Source organism: Camelus bactrianus, chromosome 8, assembly GCF_048773025.1.
Source record: "Camelus bactrianus isolate YW-2024 breed Bactrian camel chromosome 8, ASM4877302v1, whole genome shotgun sequence".
Lineage (NCBI taxonomy): Eukaryota > Metazoa > Chordata > Mammalia > Artiodactyla > Camelidae > Camelus > Camelus bactrianus.
The window spans coordinates 32,833,876-32,858,092 of record NC_133546.1 but is presented as its reverse complement, the minus strand read 5'-3'; the positions used below and the strand labels follow the sequence as shown (position 1 = coordinate 32,858,092).

Sequence of the window (24,217 nt, the reverse complement as noted above, 5' to 3'; positions counted from 1 at the left end):
TATATATATATATATATATATATATATATATATATATAAAATTTAGAAAAATTTTAGTGATTATTACTTTAAATTTTTTTTTCCATTTTTAGGGAGTCCAATTACACCTACATTAGATGGCTTGACACTGTCTCACATTATGTCCTACATCTGACTATGTTCACTTTTTCTTAGTTGTTTTTCTTTCTGTGTTTCAATTTGGTTAGAATCTATTGTTATGTCTTTGAGTTCATTAGTCTTTTCTTCTGCAGTGTCTAATGTGGTGTTAATTACTTCCATTGTATTTTTATCTCAGACTTGTATTTTCAACTCTAGAACATTCACTTTTGTCTTTTCTATATCTTCTGTTTCCTCTCATCATTGTGCTCATGTTGTCCTTTATCTTTTTCAATATATAAGAATATATTTATAATTGCTATTTTACCATTTTTATCTGCTAAGTCTAACTTCTAGGTCATTTCTGAGTTTGTTTTCAGTGATTGGCCTTATTTAGTGATAACCTTTTAGGTCATATTTTCCTATTTGAATGTCTGATAATCTTTTTCTTTGTGTGACAGATTTAGCAAATATTATGTTTTTAGCTGCTGGAATTTTTGTATTCTTTTAATATTATGAAGCTTTTTTCTGGGACACGGTTTAGTTGCTTGAAATCAGTTTGATTCTATCAATGTTTGCTTTTAAAATGTGTTAGGGTAAGTCCAAAGGAGTCTTTAGTCTATAGCTTGGTCCTTTTTAAGGACTGTACCTAATGCCTCATGTATTAGAATGTCTTTCTACTCTGGCTGGTGGAAACCTGAACAGAGGTGTGAGCAGGTAAAAGAAACAAACAAACAAACCCAACAAGGGATGGTGATACATCAAGGAACTAGCAGTCTGTCTAAACTCCAGGGATTATTCTACCTACTCCCTTACAATGGTTCTTTTCCCAGCCTGAACAGTTTCCTCATACGCATGTTTGTAAAAGTATTCACTCAAAGGCTTGAGGGAACCCCTCTGTAAATCTCTTTTAATTCTTTTTCGCCTTGTAGTCCTCTTCTTTCTGGCATTTTTCTCTGCAAATCCTAGCCTTGTTGGCCTCCCTGAACTGCAAATTCTGTCTTCTTAATTCAGAAAATTATACAGGCTCTCTTTGGGTTCCTGTCCCTAGGTTGCAGCCTGGAATCTCTTCCAAGCAGTAAGCTGTGGAAATGATAGAGTTCTCTTCATTGCTCCATTTCTCCTATGGATCACCCTCCTGTGCTGCCTTTATCATGTCTGAAAATCGCTGCTACATGTATTTTCTCTGGTTTTCTAGTTGTTTAAGGTAGGATGTATATCCAGGCCCTTACTTTACAATAGTCTACACAAAGATTTATAATTTGTAAGTAATAGGAATACAAAATACAAATAGCACCAAAACTACTTGAATAAATTCTACTTTTTATGAGATTTCAAAATCTCAGATTGCCTTCTGATCATATTTCTAAGAATCAGTTATCATATATTATAGTTCTGCAGAATGACATTGAGTATATATAAACTTCTGGGAGAGAATATTACATCTTTTCCCCAGCCCCCCATCTCACTGTGATCCTGGGTAAAGCCAATATCTATAGACAATTGCTGCAACTCTCTATTTTCACAGTACCTTAAAGTGTTGATTATCTTCATGCCTGTCAGATCCATCTTCTGAGCTTCTCTGCTTCTTTCTGCCTCCTGTTTAAATTTAACCACCAGGAGGCCCTGGCAGAAGATCCAAGGGTAGAAGGAGACAGTGATCCTATCTTCATACATCCTTTTCTAGCCAAAGTTTTGCCAATAGGTGCATTCATCTAGCTATGGCCAGAGCTCCTAGGAACAGCACCTCTCCCATGGCTACAACACTAGCCAGAGTTCAATAACACCACTTCCTCTTCTTGGTTCCTCAGGCCTAGGTATGAAAATGGCTTGGCTTTCTGTCACTGCTGGTTCTTTGATGTATCACTGTCCCTTATTGGGTTTGTTTGTTTGTTTGTTTGTTTGTTTGTTTGTTTGTTTGTTTTACCTGCTCACACCTCTGTAAATATTCCCTTTATTAGACTCTCTCCAGTTCATCCTTACAGGGTTATTTGTTTCCTGCTGAAGCTTCCACAACCCCAGGCCACACTATTAAAGCTTCACCTTTGAAATCATAAACTCAATATCCCAGTCTTTGACCACAACTTCTTATCCTTTCAGTTCTCTTCACCACTCTTTTCCTTTTATAGTGAATAGTGATATTATTTGTTAAAATATAGTAAGAATGGCATTCAAATAAATTATTGCAATATATAGAAATCACTTTTATTGAAAAAAATATACAATCATCTAGCCAAGTTGAAAAATTAAGGCTAAGGTAAAATATTTCCATGACTCTTAATCTGGCTGTTCTTTCTCCGTTCCTGTGCCTGATCCCTCCCTTTCCTGCTTTTCCCCATCTTTTAGCCTTTTTTTAGATTTATTTCCTTCCCAGTCCAGCCTAGATACAATAGTCCTTCATTTCACCTACCCTTATTTTCCCCCATTATTATAGTTCTCTCCATTTCCAAGACTTCTGTTTCCCCAGCTTGGTGTTCGAGTCTCTCTTTGTCTACAAAATGATGAGTTGGATAACATATCTCTAAGTAGGATAATCATTGCCCCCAACCAGTTTGCTTTTGAGGGTAAAAAGAGAGCTATTAATTGTTACACCAGGACAACAAGACAGTCCCAACGAAACTGGGCCTGTGACCATCTATCTTGATTGCCTCTTTCAGTACTAATTATATGATTATATTACACATATTAAAACCAGAAAATAGATCTCAGATTTTTTTTTTCTGGAGTTATGAGCTTGCAGCTTACAATATGGCCTGCTTAGTGAATACAACAAAACATTTGGAAAAAATAAAGATAAGAATAAGAAATCAAAGGCATAGAGATTAGGGTTGTGAAGTGTGAAGACAGTGCAAGAAGAAAACATCCACAAACACATGTTTCCTTCCAGATCTCAGGCTTATCAGACAGTTATCCTCAGGGAAAGGCCCTGCTTTTTCTAATAAGCAAGTGGCAAGGAACCCACAGAATAATCTACCCATCTGGGTGTAAATCTAATGTCCTCTTGCCTACTTGTCTCTTCCCTTCCATTTTCAGTTGTCAGTTTCAAACCACACAGAGGCTGATGCTCTGCCCTGTGTGCTGCTTCCTATGCCACAACAAAAAGGCTCTTCTGACTGAATAGACATGGTCGCCATGGTAGCTGGGGGTCATAAACTCCCGAGCTGTGGGTCTTGGCACAATTCCATGCATTATCTGCATCCTGGTGCAAATCAGTCCCTTTATCTAATTAGTAGCCTTACAAATAGCCACCTGCCCCAGAGCTTACCCATTAAAGATGCAATATTGCTGAATAGCTTGAGACAAGGAATGAGGATAACAGAAAACTGAAAGCTGATCTTAGCAAGGCCCTTCTCTTCTGGTTACAGACACCTGCAAGCCCCAGCCCACCCACATAGCAGGAGTTCAAAAGGAGACCGAGAACAAATCGCTTCTGTCTTTTCACTGCTCACCTTGAGTGTCTCCTGATCTACTAGTCTCCCAGAATCTGGGCATGCTGACTTCTGCCTATAGGACCTGGTTGACCATTCCTGCTCAAGTGCCCAGTTGTTCCCTGCCTCAGAGCTCCCTACCTGTCTCTGTTTCTAGAACTTGGCCAACTGACCTGGTCTTCTGTAGTCCACACCCTGGTCTGGACACTGCAGAGCTATCTCTTGATTCACTGGAAAGACTGGATCCTTTCTAATTTGTTTAAAGTATAAAAAGTCCCTTATGCTAATGAAACATACTTCAGATACATATTGTCCAGATATTTGTCAGGTTCATCTTTTTTTCTTCCAGTAAAAATGAAATTATTTTTATTCAGCATTTACTATATAGAAGCAAATATCTTCCTATAGTCATTCTATAATTAATAATAAATCTAAACTGTTAAAAAGTTGAAACCATTGTATTCTGGAGGTGGACAATGAAGTAAATCTGACATTTGCACCCTGGACTGAATTTCAGAAATGATTCCAAGGGCTTAGGATGGATGGGAGTACAAGGATGGCAGACAAGTCCACCTACGATTTTACATTTGATGCTGTGGTGCCATATTTGAGTGTTTCTATCTATTATGAAAGCAAAAGAGGACCCTAATGCAGTATATCCACCATGAGCTTCTGGAATTAGAGCAAACTGAAAACTCACCCAATAGTCTCTTTTATTCTGGGGAATATTTATTCCGTGTGTGCAGAGCAAGTATATGCCTCACTGTAATTTTACTTTTATGTAATGACTTCAAAATTTCTTGCTTTTTATTATTATGCTATGTGTTTATGAGAATATATATCCAACAAAAACCTAATAAAGTAGGAAATGATTATCTTTTCTATGCTGGTGATGGTCAAGTATGAAAACCATGGCAAAAAGTGTAGAAGGGGAAAATCTTTACTAAGTCTTTTTATCTATTCTTTTCTTGTTGCAAGCTATGATTTCTTCTGTTTTACTATCAGATTAGTCAGTCCAGTTTGAAATGATATCAAGCAACAGGGTTTCTCTTCCTGAGACATGCTATTCCAGAGGCTAGCAGATCTGACTGATATGGGCTTCTTGATATTCAGATATAGTCTCTTTCCTTGAAGTTTCCATTGTTCTTACTTATTAATTTATATTTTCAAATAAAATATCTTCAAGATCTCTGAAAAGAAGTCAGTGTTTTGAATCTGTGCAAGTAAAAATGAAGCCAGGCCAACATTCTCTCCCTGCCCACTGTGAACCTCCCCTCCCCCCAGGCCATTCCAGGAACAACCAGATTAAATAGTTATGCTCTGAACCAAATCCTAAAGGCCATTATTTAGGTTTCTTTTGAGAAAGGAAAAAACTGCAAATTTGAAAACAAGCGCTCTCTTTGTGAGAATTTTCACTTTTATTCTCCAACCGTCTTAAGCAAGGGTTGCCAAGCAATCACCACTATATCCAACACAGATTGAAGTATTCTTATGCACATTTGTCTCTTTGACTGCTTCTAACTTTCCTTACCTGGTGTTCAATTGTAATGTTAGTAAACAACAGCATTCAGTACTTACAGAGGTGATGTCTTCCTGGTACATAATTGCTGGTTCAAAGTTTGATTTCCCTCTAGCCTTTAAACTCCATGAGCGCTGGGACAGATCATTCCTGAATCACCATGCCATCCCTGTGAAAGGGTAACAGGGAGAAAGTGTGCAATGATCTCTTTATTGTTTAGAAAGTGTGAAAGAGTAAGTTAAAATTCTATGGCTTTGGAGAACTACAAAGTAGTATTTATATTCTTAGTAACCGTTTAATAATATAAACCAATTTATTGGCAAATTAATGAGCAAAAGCAGTGTCTGGACTTCAAAAAACAATGAAAATGATAAGTTTGCTGAACCTATGAATCCAAGAACTAAAGAAAAAAAAAGTCCCAAACAACTATTAATTTGAAAGGATACCCCATTTGAAACCTGTTGAGTTATTCAGAGGAAGTTATGTAAGCCTAAACTGCATTATTCAGAAACACCTGGGATAATCTGTAATTTCTCACTTATATGGTCTTTAGGATCTATCTTTTGACTTAAAGATGAACTTCCCAACCTGGAAAATTTATCATTATGATTCATAAATATGAAATCTTTTTTTTTCTTCTGTCTCATCCTCCTCTACAAATCTCACAGAGGACACAGCAGAGAGGGCAGGAATGCAAAGGAGGTCTGTGGTTTGGAATTGGCCCAAGCCAAACTGAATTTTTCTGAATATACATTAAACTGTCAGCAAAGAGCACCACGACCCAGAACCTGAACAAAGGAAAAACCCCACAGCCCTCTGAAGTCACTGGTCCTGTTTTAAGGAGAAGACACACAACCAGGAATTATTCACGTGTTTAAAACATGTCCATCCCAGATCCAATCAAACCCCCTTGTGAGCCAAAAACTGGAATCATTTCCCTTTCTCTTTCCCAGGTTAAGGGGGGATTCTGCTGAGCAGCTGCTTTGAGAACACTTGCTGGACCTATGGATTCTCATATCTGCTCTGAGGCTTGCAATATAGGGTCCTGTCCTCATTTTAAAAGAAGGTCTTAGGAAATTGACATCTAAGGTCTGTGACAGCATGGTGCTCAGAACCTGAAGGTAAGCGAAGAGCCTCAATCTTCCCAAAGCATCGCCTGACAGAGAGAGCCAGCTAGTGGTGCGGGGTCCCCGGCAGAGGTGTACAAAGAGGGAACAAAGGAGAATAAAGATGAAGACAGCTTCCTGATGGGATGTGTGTCAGTGAACATTTGCTGTTCTTTTCTAGTCATCCTAGAGAAAATTATGAAAATATAGGTTGTTTCAATATGTAAGAATGTCTCCTGAGCTAAAATGTGCAAGCTCCTAGACATGAGCTGTAGCCGAGGAGTTTAAGTTGTAAAGCTTAAAGACAGCAAGGACATATTATGAGCAGGGCGTGTAAAATGAACAGAAGTCAACGCACAAGAATCAGAGAGGTAAAGAGCTTTGAAATAATAGGAAGTGAGGACCCAGACATATTTGAGAAGATAAGTCATCATCAAAATGAAGGATGGAAAAGATAACTCAAGCCCACCATGACGGATATACAGAGAGGGCTGATGGTGGTGGCCATGAATCCAGTGAGGATGAGGAGGGTAGTTAATAACAGCTGCCACTTGTTGAGCACTTATGAAGTATTAGAACTCTTTGCTGGGAAGTTTATAAATACCTTGTCTGATACTACAACTGTCTCTAAAGGATGCTATGATACGATACTCATCATAAATGAAGACTCAGGAAAAGCGACTTCCCCATAGGCGAACCCAGGTCTGTCTGAGCTGTTTTCAACACACAATCACTGTTTGCCCATGAGCAGTGAAGCCCCTCATCTAGCCCCTTGGGCAATCAAGAATTATTAAGAAAAAAATGTAGTCAGAGGTAACCATTGATAGATCAGATGGAACTACTTCTCCTTGAGCAAAGAGACTGTGTCTTCTTTATCTACTTGTTCCCTGCACTTAGCCAGGTCTGGCACCCCGAGATAGACACAGAGATGTTCCACCCAGATGCCCCTTCAAGGAAAGGCTTGCTGGGAGAGTGGTTAGCCTCCAGTTGTCAGCTCCACCAAGGTTGGCCTCAGCTGTAGATAAATAATGGTCTCACCTGAAATCATGCCCTTTTTCGAAAGCTGCATCCAGCAACCAAGCAGGTGGAGGAGAGGCGTGCTGGAGGATAACAGCCTGAGCTAGTTTGAGACAACAGTGAAGGGCAGTCTGACTCCAGAGCTCCCTGCCAAACTGGCTGAGATCTTGTCAGCTCTGCTTTGCAGTTTGACTTCTCCCTTGGCCCAGTTCTGCTTCTGCCCCCTTCTTTTCAAAGGTGTTGATCCCTAATAAATATCTTGGACTCCATATGCTTCCAGGGGACACAACTTGCAATGCACCTATTATGTACCCAATAAATATTTGAGAAATAAATGGATGGATAAAGTGGTATGAGTTAAGGAGAATTTTTTAAGATTCCTCCCCCCTCCCCCACAAAAAATGTTCCCATTAGTTGGTGACTTAGAGTCTACAATCAATGGTTTATTCCTTTGTCTTCTGCTCTTATAAATACCCGCGAGGTAATTAGCATGTTAAATGTATTGGACACATATACCTCTAATGTAAAGAAAGTCCTGAAAGCACATTCTGACAGGAAGAGAGGGAGACAAGCATGAAAGCACCGATCAAAGAGCACCAAGGACTTATCTTCTGCAGCTCAGTCATTCAGAAGCTGAGCAAAGTGAAACCAACACAGAAGGGTAAGGGAACCAAGGAGGTCGTATAAAGGGAAGTATTATTGCCTTATTTATGCTCCATTGGTGCCGCTTGCACATGAATTTTCACTCTCAGATTTTTTTTTCACCCCTGTGGTGACAGAAAGATTCCATCATATCAGCAAAAAAGAAGCTCAAGCTTTCCAGTGAGTCTTTGTATGATCACCACCACCATCATCATCATCATCGTTGCTATAACAGGCAACAATTATATACCCACTTTAAGTCACCACAGTGCCATAGTCACCAATGCCATTCTCCAGGCTCACTTCTCCTTTGTATGTCATTGTTTTGAATATTTCTTTAAGAAAAAATGAAAATATCATGTCCACTTTTATATACAATGATTTGCAAACTCAACCTCTCCTTGGTCAACTGAAGGAAGGTATCTCCTACAATTGAATAGCTAAATAACATTGAGTTGCTTCAATATACTTTCAATCTCTCCTTATAAATACCTTGATCTATAGAAGCTTCTCACCTCTCCCTTTATGGCTCTCCTCTAAGTATGGCCTTAAAATCTGAAAACAGTTTTCCAAAATGCAGTGAATTTGTTTCTGCTCAGAAAATTCGATAGGCTTTACATTAGATTGTTTATCCACAGTATTTTTTAAATATATGTAAGTACCAAGGAGATGGAATTAGAAGGAAAAATCACTCTAAAGAATTTTGCACCCCCATAACTGCTTTGTTCTCCCTGTTGGAAAAGTGGCTGATGATGCTCTTGTCATCTTACTAATCCTTAAAATCCTGTCAAGCTCCCTGAATCCATCCCCCACCACAACCACACTTTCACGGCCCCCTACCTTGCCATTCCCTATCCACTCATTCCTTTCCACCAATGGACAGCTTTTCTCCTCCTTCTGACACCAGGCTTTGAAAGAAGAAAAAATAAATTATTTTCTAACTCTGTACTCTCATTTAAACTCGCTCCCCTCTTCCCCTTTTTCTCACCCACTTAGCACATCTCCAGCTCACCTCTGACCCCTACACCTCCCCAGCCATTCCATCACTAGCTTGGCCTGAGTCAGAGGGATGATTCATGGAATCATAAAACTCAGGGTGGAAGAGCTTTTAAAGGTCAGCTAATTCAACCACCCAAATAAGTGGAAAAACCAGCTCTTACTTTCATTCTTTCTTCCCCGACTTCCCAAACTCAACTGCAAACATCACAACAGTGTCTCTCGCTATTACAGAACTTCCTGCTTTTGATATCCTTTCAACCAAGGGAGATTCCGTCTCTCTGAGACAGCTTAGGTAGCTTTGTCAACGGTAGACACTGGATTACAGATGAGGAAACCTATAGTCCTCTGAATATAGAGCTGGTCACTCTCTCAAAAAGTGTTTAAAAGTAACCATATTTATTCTACTTACTCCATTTATTCCATGGGACAACTAACTATGGTCCCTGGAAAATATAGACAATTCATCAAAAAGAGATATACAAATGGTCCATAAACATATTAAAATATAATCAACTTCATTCATAATAAGTTAAATGCAAATTAAAATTACAGTGAGATGATATTTCTCATCTATCATATGGCAAAAATTTTAAACAGGCACTCTCATACATTGCCAGTGGGTATGCACAAAACCTTTATGGACAAGGATTTGCAATAGCTAACAAATCTATATATGTGTCTATGTTTTGACCCAGTAGTACCACTTTCAGGAATTTACCCTGCAAATACACCTCGAAAAATATATCTGTACAGTATGATTCAGATTATTCATAACAGTGTTGTTTATAATTTTTAAATATCGGGAACAGCCTCAATGCCCATTTGTAGGAGAGGAGTTGAATAAACTACGGTGCATCCACACAATGGAGCACTAGGCAGCTGTAAGAAAGAATGAGTAAGATCCCTCTGGAACTAATATGGAGCTCTCTCCAGGATACGCTGTTAAATGGAAAAAAAAAAAAGCGTATCTACAGTACATCACTTTTGTGTAAGTAAGAAGAGATATTTAGAAAATGAGATATATCTACTCATCTGTACATAAAGATACACAGGATAAAATAGAAATGAATGAGATTGGTGAAAAGCATAAAAGGAATGGTGGGAAATTACACCACCTTTTATACAACCCTGACTTGTAGAACCATGTGAATGCCTCATATACTCAAGAAAACAAGGATGGGGGACAGGGATACAAACAGAAACAAACAAATCAACCAAATTGGGGGACAGGGGAGAAAACTTAACTCCAGTAAATTTTCAGTGGAACAGCTGGACTATATACCTTCAGGGTAAAGACAAGAAGTGTTAACAACTATTGAAATCCAATTAATAGGGGTTTTTTTTTCTCATAGACATATAGGCCTGAAACTATTTTCTGTATATTGTAGGATTTAGCAAATAAGTAAATATACGGTAATCAGCGGGAGCCTGATTCCACAATGACAATGAAGAGTTACAAATGTGCAAAGGAGGAAGGTCTAAATGATCCCTGTGGCTTTTCCTAGCTCTGCCTACTGAGAAGGCCAAGAAGCAGTGACACCTGTTCTCCACTTACAAAACATAGTAAGTCTGGAGAAGGAAAAGGATAATTTGAGTCTGGAAAATCATTTTTTTGTGGAGGAAATAAGGAAGTGCTCAAAGACTGATGGAGACATATCAAAAGGTCAAAGAAATCAGCATGAAAGGCTTCCCACTAGTCTAACCATGGAAATTTGAGCATCAAAATAATAATGGTATTAACTTATTATAACCCATTGAATAAAATCAGAATCCATGTGTTATTCATACATACATATGAAGAGAAAGTTCTTCCTTACAGTACAAAACAAACCAATAAACACAGAAGAAATAATGGGCTTGGGAAATCACCATTAGCACCTATCACTGAAATAACTGATTCAGGCAAGAAATCTCCTTTTTTTTTTTTTTTTTTTTTGAATGGAGGTACTGGGAATTGAACCCAGGACCTTATACTTACTGAATACAGGTTCTGCCGCTGAGCTATTAACTCCCACCCCTAGGCAAGAATCATTAATGGGTGCTAAACTTGTATGTGTGAATTTGATGAGTAACAGAAATGTCTACATAATCTTAAAGTTTCTCCCATAAGAAATTTATTAATTACAATGAAAAAAAGTAGTAACTTTTTGGTGGAGTAATCTGGCAGACATTTAACCAAATGATCAAATATTACCAGTAATGGTGCATATCAGCACTACATACCTCCTGGCATGATGCCCTGAGAAGGTCACAGCATGAATCCTGTGGAATTCCTGCCAAAAATGCATACCCCGAATCTAATCATGAAGAAATGTCTGACAAACTCAAACTGAGGAACAGTCTAAACTATAATTGACCACACTCTTCAAAAATGTCAGTATCATAAAATACGAAGCGAGATTGAATAATTGTTCCAGGTTAAAGGAGACTAAACTCAATGCAGTGTGAGATCTGGTAGGGGTTTTTGTTTGTTCAGAGTTTTTGTTGTTGTTGTTGTTGTTGCTGTTGTTGCCGTTGTGTTGTTTTATTTTTTTTTTTTGCTTGTTTGTTTTTCATAAACGTAATTACTTGGACAATTCAGAAAATCTGAATTTATATTATATATAAATATTATGCATCAACATTATGTACCAACATTACCTTCCTGATTTTGATGGTTACACTTGGTTATCTAAAATAATGTCGTTGATTTTGGGATATACACTTGAAATAATTAGGGGTAAGTGGCATCCTGTCTACAGGTTTCAGTTTTTATCTTTTTGAAACTCTAGGTGAAGGGTATAAGAGAATCCTTTGAAATTTTCTTGCAACTTTTCTGTCTGAAATTATGTCAAAATAAAAGCATGTAAGAAAAAAAGAACTATTTTCCTCATGTGGTTGATTCCTCAGTTATTTAATGAGCATTTACCACGTGTTGTCTACTCTACTTAGTTTTGTGTATTTGCATTCTATGGGGTCTTCCCCCCCACGCATCCTGGTAACAAAATGGAGAGTTTGGGTGGAGTGGGCAGCCCTTTGTTCTCCTAACTCTCAGATGTAAAAAGCAGACATATTTCCATTTTTGTTTAAAATGTACCCAATCCATCCTTCACACACAGTAGTGGTTGTTCTAGGTACATATGCTGCTCTCATTATGTCATCGACCGAAGGTGGCTGCAAGAATACGATGTGAGACATTTGGGTCAATTCCAATCCTTTTCTATAAATCTATTCTAAAGCAGGAACTGTTAGACACCTAGATAGTCAGTCTAAAGACGACTGAGGGAGACTAAAATAGGAACATGTGTACTTTTTTTAAAGTATCTTTATACTTGAAGAAGAGCTTATGTGCACTACATTTTAGTCATTGTGCAAATGTGTGTGACTCACTCATTCATTCACTCAGAAGGCCTTCATGGGAAAACTAGGACTCGCCAAGTTCTATGGGTAAGTTCTGCAGATTTTAAAGCTAAAATAAATGTTCCTCTTCTGGAACAGTATTTTCAGGAAAGAACAATGTGGTAAGGGCTATAATTGAATTATATGCTAAGCATTATGGAAACATGAAAGAAAGCATGATTAACCTCACCACAGCTGATATTCAGTCACAGAAGCCAGAGTCAAAAAAGCCGTAAGAGACACCTAAGCTACCTGTCTTTGCCAGACCAGCATCCTAAACCTTGTCAGTGGTAGTCCTGACCTGTGAGCACGGGAAGGGATGAGGTGTCATACCTACACCTTGCAACTGACTCCAAGGCAGGAGCGGGGAACAGGTGAGGTGCTGAGGTGCAGTTGATCAGAGCAGCAGATATCCTAGCCTCCTACCTCCACCCATGCAGCGGGCTTCCACTTCATAACTTTGAAATACAGACTCGCCACAAAATAATATTTCATTTGATAAAAAGATGTTGGTGCTAAAAAAAAAAAACTAAGCATGAAATTTAGCGCATGATTACTCATATTGATATGAGTGTGTGTGTGTGTGTACATGTGTGTGTGTGTTTCCAGCTGGAATGTAATTCTCTCAATACCTGGCATCTAGGTACACAAAAAAATTGTTCAAAAAGGCTGTGCTAACAATAATTTACACAAAAGGATAAATATTGTTGCAACATTCATAAGAGTGAAACACTGATACTACAACTTAACCATCCAGCAAATGGTTAGATAAACCATCCACTGAGCCATATTAGGAAGTCATTTTTTTAAGGAGGTTGATTAAGAAGATGCTCATTAAGAAGATTTTTCCAGATATAGTGTCAAGTATACATATAATTTTTATTAGCATTACAATGCTAAGGATGTATGAATCTCGATTTACAAACTCAGGTATGCAAGAAATGTAACTTTTTTTAAAAAATGAACTTATTTTCTGTTTTAACCTTATTTTTATGCTAATAGAAAATTAATTCCTGCTATTGCAGCTGAGTTCCAGGAAGGGTTATCTAGGGCCAAGATACAGGTAAGGAGACATCTGGTCCTTGATTTTTGTCCTCTATCACTACTGGCATCCTAGGATCCATTCTCGCCTCATCTGCTCACTCATCTTAGGATCATGCCAGTCATTTCTGCATCCTCCCCTTCACGGATCTGGATCTCTCTCAGCTACTTCCATGCCCTTCCCAAGAGTCATTCCATTCATGCTAGGCTGTAGGAAATTCTGAGAGACTGTCTAGAGTCCAATGGGTCTAAACACACCCTAGTGGCATTTCCCGGGGCCTTGCCAGCACCCCTGACTGAGGCTCTACCAGGACAACAGCAGGCACAACCTCTCTACCTTCAGATTTGCTAAACCTGCTTCTGTCCTGCCTCTCCACTACCAAGTTCACCCGAGTTGGGGAGCCAGGGCAGAGAACTTTCCTTCCCAGGCACCCATAAGAAAGGATGTCATATGTGGTTGTGAGGTCTGAACACTGCACAAAGGTACTTGTCTGAGTACAGGTGGGGAGGAAATCTAGACAGTCAAGGCCCTCGGCATGGGACCAAGGCTGCTGGAAGAAAGAGGGGCTTTTGTGTTTGTTCAAAGGTGTTTTCAGCCACCTAAGCCACTGTCCCTGGGAAGGATTTGCTAAGCAAGTCACCTTATTGTAATTCATTCACCAAAATGTGGCCTTTTTCTTATTATCAGAACAAAGCAAGCTGCCAGATGTCTTTTCTTCCTCTCTAAATCTCTGTCTTCTCCCAAGAATTCATATCTTTTTTTATCTAGTCTTGAAAGCTCGAAGGCTTCTTCTGACTTACCATGTATTCTTCCAAATCTCTTTTTATTCCGTGTCATTTTCTATTCCCACAAAGGCTCAAAATGTTGAGACCCAAAAGTCATTGGCTTCCTTTTTTAAATGCATCCAGTTGGGTCATCTTTTCCCTGAGGCAGTGAATGCAGAAAGTGCTAGCTGATGGAACGGGTGAAAGGCCAGGACCACCAGGAAGTACAGTGGGAAAAAACCCTCTGTCAACATTTCAGTATGTCACCCTCCCATTGTGTGTGCATAGACTAGTTCTGGAAGGCTACACACTTGTCTAAGCAGTAATTCTGCTCAGGCAGGAGTAAAATTTGGAGACGAAACCTCCATTTTTTGCTATATAAAATTCTCCATTTGAATTGTTTTTATAAGGTGCTTGTGTGACTTTTGCAAATTTTTTGGAAAAGAAAAACTTTTTTAAACTGAGGGGGAAAATGCTCCAGTGTACTTTTAGTGATGGTATCCAGAATGATAAAATGTTTATTCTCTCTTCTCACGAGTGTTTTCTGCTCCACCTACCTCTCTATGATAGAGTTAAACTATTTTTAAGTTCTTGCTCATTGTTTAAATGATGACATTAGTATGGAAATGGCAGTATTAACTGATGGAAACAATATGGATTAAAATGTACATAATTGGCATAATTTAATAGGATTTACCTTCCAGGGGGCCACAAAGGGTCCCAGAACCAAAATTCCAATTTCTCACTTCCCTTTGCAGATGAGGAAGGGCCACCACTTAACAGATAACGAGAGTAAATCCCAAAGGGGGACCCAAAGGGACAGAGCTGGGAGAGCTGGGACAAAGCTCGTGTCCTCCAGATTCCAGTCCAGTGTCCTTCCTGTCACAGAACATGCTTTCTCAGTTTGGGCTGCTTCCCTCCTTTAATGAATAGAGAGAGAATGATGAGCAGAGGTGGATTTAAGTGAATGAAGTTCAAGCTGTAAGCACCTAATTTGCATGGGCCCTTCCTAAGGTCCTGGGAGGGCCACAGTATTGGGTTCACATGGGCTCTTGATTTTGTAAAATGTGCACAATGATTTTTTTTTTTAATAGCAATTGGATAAGGCCACTGTCACTTTCTGCTCCAGCTTCCCCTCCTACTAGGTGGCACTGGGTGGCCATATGCCTTTTTTTTTTTTTTTTTTTTTTTTATGGTGGCAGTTGGTTTATTACGCTGTGCCTTAGTACAGGTGCTGGGGCTTGCCCATGGTGCTCTTAATGTACAAAGCCTGGACGTTTTGCCAATTTTTCTTGAGCAACGACACCAGGAAATTGACAGCAAAGTGGATGTTGTACCCAAGCTCATCATCTCTCATCTTCACATGACCAACAGCCACTGCCAGACACAGCACCTTCTTCATCTGGAACTTGATCGTGGACTTCACTTCAGCTTTGGCCACCATATTCTCATTGTGGGTCAGCAAGGAAAGGAACTTACCAGCCTTATTCAGACCTGGGCCCAGGATTCTTGGGATCTGCTCTGAAGCCAAAAAGGCATCATACTCCTTGGCCAGCTTCTCAACCAGTTCTTTATTCTTGTTGAGTTTCTTCAATGCCTCGACGTCCATGTAGGGGACATCCACAGCCTTGGCCTCATCACAATGCTGCTGGTTCCCCAGAAGACATGTGGAGAACTTGGGGCAGAGAGTGGACTTCAGCCCAGAGCATCCACATTCACCAACAGCTAGTCTGACTTCTCAAACTAGCCAGAGAGCTCAGCCAAGACCTCCCCACGCCTATCTTCTTGTTTTAAGACCCAGGGTAGGGGTCCCCATATGCCTTTTGAGGATATGATTAAGGGGTGGTTGATTCACTTGGGGATACATACAGTTTTAGGACACTGCCATGTATGTGTATGGTTCAGACACTCCTGTGAAAGTAATTGCCCACTATCCCCATGCAAATGGATTCTAAGAATTCCCTTACCGCCCACTGTGTCATCTCTCTCGGTCTCCTGACACAGACATTCATTCCTCCATAGCTCAGCCCTGACAGCGTGTGGTGCTGGAGGGATGAGGTTGAAATGTATGGAGCCAGAAGATAATCTGTAGAAAGTTCTCCCAATCATCAAGTGTGTAAAACTGTAACAGAGGATTTGGTTCTCATCAAGATCTCAAAACAGGTTTTCTCTTGTCAGGAATATGTTTTAAAAAGCAATATGTACAATTATAAAAGGTCCATATTTCTCACAGTTTATGATAATTGTGTAAGACATAAATTTATCAGAATTTCTAGATTTGAAGGGAACAAACCCTTAACTATATTAAAAATAAAGAGCAGGTCTATCACAGTTCAACAGCATGACAAGAGGTTTTCCCAATTTCTCAACAGTTGTAAAAACTTACATGACATTACTAACAATGATGGTGCTAAAATTTTGTAAACTAAGTAATATTTTTAAAAGATATTCAATAAAGACTAAATTATCTTTCTATTTTCTCTGCAGAACATAAAATTGATATTTGGTAAAGAAGCAAAGCCAAAACAGTATTTTTTTTTAAGTAGTATAGAGTTGGGGCATACAGTTAATTTTAAAATTGCTCTTTCTAGATTTTTTTTTGTATTTGTGGCTTTATGAGCTTTCATAAACTTGCAATTTGTTGTGTTTTTTGTATCTAATTTTGTGTGGTTTTTTTTAAAGAAAAAAAAAAAAAGGAGGGCCCTCAAATTTTATATGCTATGGGAAGACATTAAGCCCAGATTCACCCCTGAGCAGGAGCACAGTTTTAGATTTTCTTCTGATGCTTGCCTGTAGAAGCTTCATTAATCCCTGCCTTTTCCCACTTCCCTCTACTTCTTCGATCCCTCATCCTTAAAGGTAACACATATGGAAGCCTTCCGTAGTCAGATACCTAGTCAGAATTAACGGTTGTTTTCTTCAGTCTACACAGTGGCCAATATTTGCCCCTGTCATTACGCTTATCAGAATGTGCCCGGGATTAATTATGCATCATGTATATACTAAGGACCAGTTATATGTTGGGTTCTGTGCTGAGTCTCAGTACTTCTCTGAAACCAAGCCTTGCCGAGGCTTCTATATTTTAGAAGGTCCTCCACCACACCCCTCCAAATGGGCTGGAGTTCTGTGAGGCCAAAGGGGGCACATTCATCCAGAGCCCAGGTGTCCTTTCCTAGATCACTTGCCTGGGACTCCAGAATTCCCTACTTAAATCTACACTGAATCTGTTTCTTGGGCCTCTTACCATGGTCCATCTTCTAGAGAGCTGACTTGCCATTGGTATGCTCACTCCTAGGGCCAAAGAGAAGCTGTTGCCGCAGTGGGGAGGACGAGGTACTGAGCCTGGATAGAAAGCTGGAGCTCCTATGGTGTAATGGGAAAAGAGAGGAACAAGCTAGTAATTTCCTTTGTATCATGCCCCAGACCCTACATATGTCAGTTATGAGCCTGCTAAGACTGTAGCTGGATGTCTAGGTCTTTTTATCCCAGAGGTTCCTAAACTTTCTCTGCCTCTGTAATTTTTAAGTGTCTTTATAATTTTTTCATGGCATAACTAGGATCAGAGAAACACCTAACAGTTCCATTTATTAAGTCAGTCAGTCCAAACTACTTAATAGTAGTGATTCACATGGTGTCTGACAGATGTCACTGTCAGTGTTGCCCTCAAACATATAAAGTATCCCACAGCTACCTTGTGAATTTGCCACGGTGACCTGGGATGCCTCAATGCACAGCTTAAGAATAGTGGTTCTATCCACTAGAGTACAAGCCTTTTTGGAAAAGATGTTGTGCCTCATTCATCAAGGCAAATCATATTTTCAAAAAATGACCACATTTCCAGCTCCACTGCTTTGCTAGAAACTTACCACTCCCTCAGTGAGATATGAAGTCTCTTTGCCTTGAATTTGAAGAGACTGGTGACTCATTTGTAATCTAATGCAGCAGCAATGACACTGCATGACTTTCAAGACTAGGTCATAAAAGGTGTTACAGCTTCTACTTTGTTAGCTGGAACACTTGCTCTGAGCTGCCTTGTAAGCAATCCAACCGTCTTGAGGCCACCATGCTGTAAGGAAGCCCAAAGTAGCCTACTCAGAGGGTCCACATGGACAGGCCCTTGAAGGAAAAGAGAGTCCTCAGCTCCTCCTGCTCCCAGCTTTTCCAACTCCAATTACCATCTGAGTGCAACCATATGAGACACACAATACCATAAACACCCGTCTGAGTCCTTCCTGATTCCTGCCCCTAGAACCTGTGATCATAATAAAGTGAGTGCTGTTATTTTTAGCCATTAGTTTTGGAGAGATTTCATTGACAACAAAATAACTGGAAAACATTTTTTTATTGCCTTGGCAGCTAGCATGGTATTTTGAATATTTTGGAAGGTTAATAAATGCTCATCTAATTGAATGGAAAAATGGAAAATCTCAGAGTACTAGTAATTAATCTAACTTTAACGATGATTGAAAAGAACAAAATTACAAACATGTTGAAGATATGGAAACAGGTTAGGTGTATACTGATTTCATAGCAAACTTCGGACACTAGGGTCTGATTTTTTTTTAGAGTTTTAATAAATCCCTTAAACGAGTCAATTTCTTTGCCTTTACTTTTTGTTCTCATGACAAAAAGCAGGAAAATAATTCTAAATACTCATTAGCAAGCTCACGGTATCATGAGGTCACCATAGGGGTTGTGTATGCTGAATTATCTGAGTCCAGTTAATTGAGGATTGTAATTAGTCACTTCAGATTAAGCAAGGTACTACTATAATTGGTGGATTCCAAAGGCAGCCATCTGTTCCCTTTGTATTAATATTATGTCACGTAGAGTACAGCAAGAAGAAGAATTTGTCAAGTAGAAATTTTCTTACCATTAGCAAAAGGTGAATGCTTATGAAACAAAAGGGAAGAGCTGGGGAGAAAATAGACTAAAGATAGGAAAAAAGAAAAGAAGAGAAAAAGCCTAAGAAGAAAGGAAACAGTCCAATTATTTGCTATGCTGAGAGAATCAAACTGAATTTAACCTTAGACATCTGTTTGTGCCTGGTGTTTTTTTTTTTCACTGGGGTGGATGGAGGTAATTAAAATGCCATGTAGCTGCTTGCCTTGTGTGCATTTCTAAGCATAATTCAAACTCTTATGAATCTGCCCTCTCAAAGAAATAGCTGATTATAGAAACAGAACAAAACCTCTTTGATCCCTCTTGTGATACAACTGGGTCATGAGAAGCAGAATTCCAAATATATTCTGTTTTGGATGATTCTTCATGGAATGTCTGACTTGGGGAGGTTTTGAAATGAACAATGATGGAAACCAAGGCAGAATATAAAGCAAAAGACTTGCTGGCATGAAAAACCACTACCTCTGCAAAGGTTGCCTAAATGGACTTTTTGTCGACATGACTGTTTTTTCCTAACTTCCTTTATAATAGGTTTTTTCCCCTAATGAACAGTGCCTAAAATGTACAATGATAAGTATCAGGTGTGTGTAATGACAGATGAATTGATTATGCCATGCAAAATTCCATAGCATCTTGGCCACTAATGGAAAAAGAATTATAGCATTTATGAGTCTCTCATAAACTCGGATCTGTTTTTCTAGGGGTTTTGTTATCTAACACTACATAAGTGTATCTTTGTGTTCTAGTCAGACGAAAACTACTGTGCTTTTGGAATTAATTGTGTTTCTCCACAAAAGCAAAAACTTAAAATATTTTGTGGAGAACCTAGCATTTTTTAACATTTACCTGTAAACTAATATAATTAAGATAAGGATGAATATCAGTGAAAGTTTTGTGGGTTTTTTTTCCCCCTTACAAAGAACAGGCAACCCCTTACAAACTAGTTTAAGAAGCATAAAGGACTCATATATCAGCAAAGTTCAGAGTTAGGACTGGCGTCAGGTGTAGCTCAGTCAGGAACATGGCTGTGATTTTCTGCAGTTTTCTTGGTTTTGACATTCTCCACAACGTTATTTTCAGGCTTCCCTCATGATCCCCAAACAAGTCTCCCAGGAAGGTGGCTTTCCTGTGTTCTCCTTCACCTCTCTCGGTCTGCTCACTGATTGAACCCCACGTGACCAACCCCAGTGGCCTGGGGACTGCTGCGCTGCGCACATACGCCCACAGTAAGCAGCAGAGGCGGGTGTTCTGGTTGGTCTATACCAATTCAGGGCCCACCCCTGGAGCGGGGGCCAGTCCCACCCAACTAATGGCTACTACACAGTCGGAAGGGGTGGCTCTTCAGAGGAAAATCTGAGTGTTGCAAGGAAGGAGGTAAAAGAGGTATTGGATACTGGGAAGATAACTGATGCTGACTACAGGTGGTTCATACAAACTGTCACAGCAGCTCTTATGTTTTCAGGGCAAGTGTAACTGTGGGAATGCATAAGATTTTCACTGGAAAAAAGAATTCTCTGTTCTAAATTATGTTTTTAAGAATGCAGAAATAATGAGTTTATCAGAAATAACTCAAAGAATCAAATTAGTAAGGATTTCAATTAAGGAAAGTGGTTTATGTCAATAGTTCTGATTCATTTAGCAAATACCGAGCACTTACATGTCCCAGGTGCTGTACTAGGTTCTAGACACCAAGGGTCTCTTTATTATTTCTACACTAATTCTACATTGCAACAACAATTACCTACCAGACAAACTACAAAACCATTCACTGTTTCCCCATTTTAAGACAGTTAACATGTTTGTTAGTCTATTCAATATTATTGTGGTATAAATAAATAGGTAATATAATTTCTAGTAGCCTAAAAAGCATTAGTAAAGTTTAAATAAATAATATACACAATTTCTCTTAGGCTTTTAGAAATAATGTCTTTTTCCTCCAAAAAATACTCATGACTACCATTGTGAGTCACTGGTGACATGAGGGCCCCAGATTAGGAGTAATAATCAATATGAAACAAAAAGTGTAGACATCTTATATGCATAAATCATGTAAATCCTAAACACTATTGTGTTAACTTCAAAGTTCCATCCTCCACTAAGTCATTCTCTAGCAGGAAGATATACTCTGATGAAGGGCTTCCAAATTTCTTATTCACTGTTTAATTCCCTACAGGAGTCAGACTGAGACACCTGGACTCAATCTGAGTTGTTTCTTTATCCCATGACACTGAGAAACTCAGTGCCACTACCTAGGGATACTACTGGGTATGCAGTATGCAGAATTAGCCTTAAAAATTAAAATCTTTAGTATTCAAGTAGTTCATACCACTTACAAATATCTCTCTAACAAAGAACAGCCCAAATGTTATATATTAGTCAAAAACCAGCCAAGCATGCCGCTGACTTTGTACCAGCAATGAATGCACCCACTTCCCATTTTCCAAATTTCTGTCCTGCCCCCACACAGCCAACCTCTGTTCAGATGATCATTTTTACTCAACACTTCACCTCCCACAAAGCAACAGTGTGCAAGATGTATATAATTAATGTTTGTAAGGGACTGCTAGAGCCTGGTCTGAAAGATGCCTTTGAAGAGGAAAAGATTGTTGATACTGTGATGTCCTGAATTTCTTATCCTTATCAAGATTGCTTCTAGGAGGAAAAGCTACAGAAATGATAGATGGGACCACTTTTATTCAGCACCGTTACAGGTGGCAAAACACTGCTATAGGACTCAGGCAAGAATATGTCCCTAGGCAACATTAATTGTATAAACATGTATCCTGTCAGTCACTAAGAATGCAGGCACGATACTTTATAGACCTGGGATAATGCTAATTCCATCCTGCTTAGTGTGCTTTGTACTGGAAAAGTTCAAGGCGCTTTGCAAGCACCATAATTTAGTAAAGCATGAAATGAAAGCTACACATAGGAAAGTTGAGGCATTTTGAAAATTTAAGACTTTATTTAGCCATTAACCAAGAAGGGTTGACATTCAGTACCATAAATGCTTTTCCCCCATACAGATTATTTTGTTATTTAGGGGAGGAAGGAAAAGGAAATTGATCTTCATGGAGTATATACAGTGGACTGCATATTGCTGGAAGGTTTCACAATATTTATCTTACTTGATCTTTAAAACAAAACAGTGAGGTATATTTTACAGTTGAGGAAACTAAGGCTTAGAGGGAAAATTAATTTGACTGAGATAACATAGGCCACCAAGTGACAGAGCCAAGAACTTAAGCCAGGTTTGCATGATTCCAAAGCTACTGCTTTTTCCACTACACGTATAACAGTGAACTAGTAAACACCACCAATCTAATAGTTTCTTTTTTCTAGGAACTTGTTCTAAATTTTGCAAAGAGCAGAAGAAACAACTTTTTCAAATAAATTATTCTTGAAATGCCCATGCAGCTGTCTTATACCATGCCAGCCCTCATTTCTCTTTTCCATCCCTGCACTCTGGACCAGAATATACAGTTTGGCATTTGATTATTTGCAGGAAGTCTCTATTTTAAAATAGTGCCTTATTTATACCTGCCCACTGCCAATCAGGCACACAAACTACCTCCAACACTTCTACCATCACTGGGGTCAAAAATGTCACACCTAAGAAAGGAATTCCAAAGGGAAGGAAAATTAATGGGTTCATTGCTGAAAATGTAAAAAAAAATCTGACAATTAGGAATGCCTTAAGATACCATGGATGGGCAGACACACTCAGGATCCTGTCTCTCAACTCAAAAATAAGTTACCCTCCTATAGACTAAAGTTTTAAAAGATACTTTGTTATGTTATTGGGATTTGAAAAATAATAGCAAATCATTTAAGATCACAAACATCCTTTTCCAAAAATACGCATTCCATCCAGGGGGCTAAGAGGCATCTAGCTTTCACAACTTAGAGATAATTTAGATTGTTTTCTCAATACTTCTATGAGATTGATTGCACTGAGGAAATATCCATGTTTATTAGGAAAATGAAGGTGGAAGTAGCTAATTTTGAAGCATGGGGCAGCTTAAGTGAAGTTCGAGGATCATGGTACTAGGCTTGGGCCAGTGTGAAGGCATTCAGTACCAGTAACCCAGGGAGACAGGATTAATAGAATGAAAGGCAGATAGAAAGGAACATGGAGGATGTTAATAAGACATTAGAGGATGTGGGGGAGGTATTTGACAAAGTGATTCTAAAGTTTTTCCATAAGTGTAACTACAAGGAACATCACAAACAGCTGAATGGACACACAAAATGTGGTATTACTTACAATGGACCATAAAAAGGAGTAAGAAGGAAAGAAGTTCTTACATGCTGCAGCATGGATGAATCTTGAAAACATCATGCTAAATAAAATAAGCCAGGATAAAAGGACAACTACTGTATGATTCCACTTACATAAAATATCTAGAACAGGCACATTGATTATAAGAAAAAGTAAATTAGAGGTTACCAGGGGCTGGAGGAAGGAGGTTATAGGAAGTTATTACTTAATGGGCACAGAGTTTCTGTTTGAGTTGATAAAAATTTTAGAAAAATACAGTGGTAACGATTGCAAATATTGTAAATATAATTAATACCACTGAAGTATATACTTTAAAATGGTTACAATGGGAGATTTTATTTTATGTTATATATGTTATGCCACAATTTTAAAAATAGTAAAAAAAAAAAATAGAAGGGACAAGTCAAGAAAAAATTTAAGAAAAACGCAAGAGGAATGAAATTAGTTTTTGCCTTACTATTTATTAAAATGCATTGTTTTAAAATTACAATCATTAAAATAGTGAGATACTGGCCCAGAAACAAAGAAACAAATAAATGGTATCAAGTAGAAAGTCTATAGGCAGACCTGACTATACCCATGTATTTGGTATAAAATGAAGGAGGAATTCAAGTCAGTGAAAGGAAAGTAAGGTGTGAACATCAACTAATGAGCCACTTGAAGGAGGAGCTGCCTACTGAGGGCAGGAATTCTGCCTGCCTTATGCAGCAACTGTTCCCCATGCAAAATCACGATACCTGGTACCCTGTAGGCATGTAGTTAATGTTTGTTGAATGAACTAAAATTCATCCCTATATAATGAAATATACCAAAGTAAATTCTAAATTGAAAAATATCAAATACTGATAAACTCAACAAAGTAAAAACCTCTGTACATACGCATCAAAAGGTAAACAAGTAAGATTTAAAAGAAAATGAGAAGCTGAAAAAAAAGTGTATTTGTAATATAACGAGATAAATGTTAATTTAAGTGCCTTGATTTTCAAGTAGCAATTTTTAACTCAATAATAAAGGGACAACCACCTCGAGAGAAAAATAAAGT

At 38.6% G+C, this 24,217-nt stretch overlaps 1 long non-coding RNA gene and 1 pseudogene across 2 annotated transcripts in view; both read right to left on the bottom strand.

Annotated features, from left to right (window-relative positions):
* The window catches only part of LOC141578358 (uncharacterized), a 168,991-nt gene that overhangs the window by 134,434 nt on the left and 10,340 nt on the right, over positions 1–24,217 (bottom strand). For both annotated transcript variants that reach the window (XR_012508631.1, XR_012508632.1), the window contains exons 2-3: positions 17,236–17,354; positions 5,103–5,212 (exon numbers count right to left, since the gene is read on the bottom strand). This is a non-coding gene — a long non-coding RNA (uncharacterized LOC141578358). The remainder of the gene's footprint in view (positions 1–5,102; positions 5,213–17,235; positions 17,355–24,217) is intronic.
* On the bottom strand, positions 12,992–15,973 carry LOC105077416 (large ribosomal subunit protein uL1 pseudogene; annotated as a pseudogene).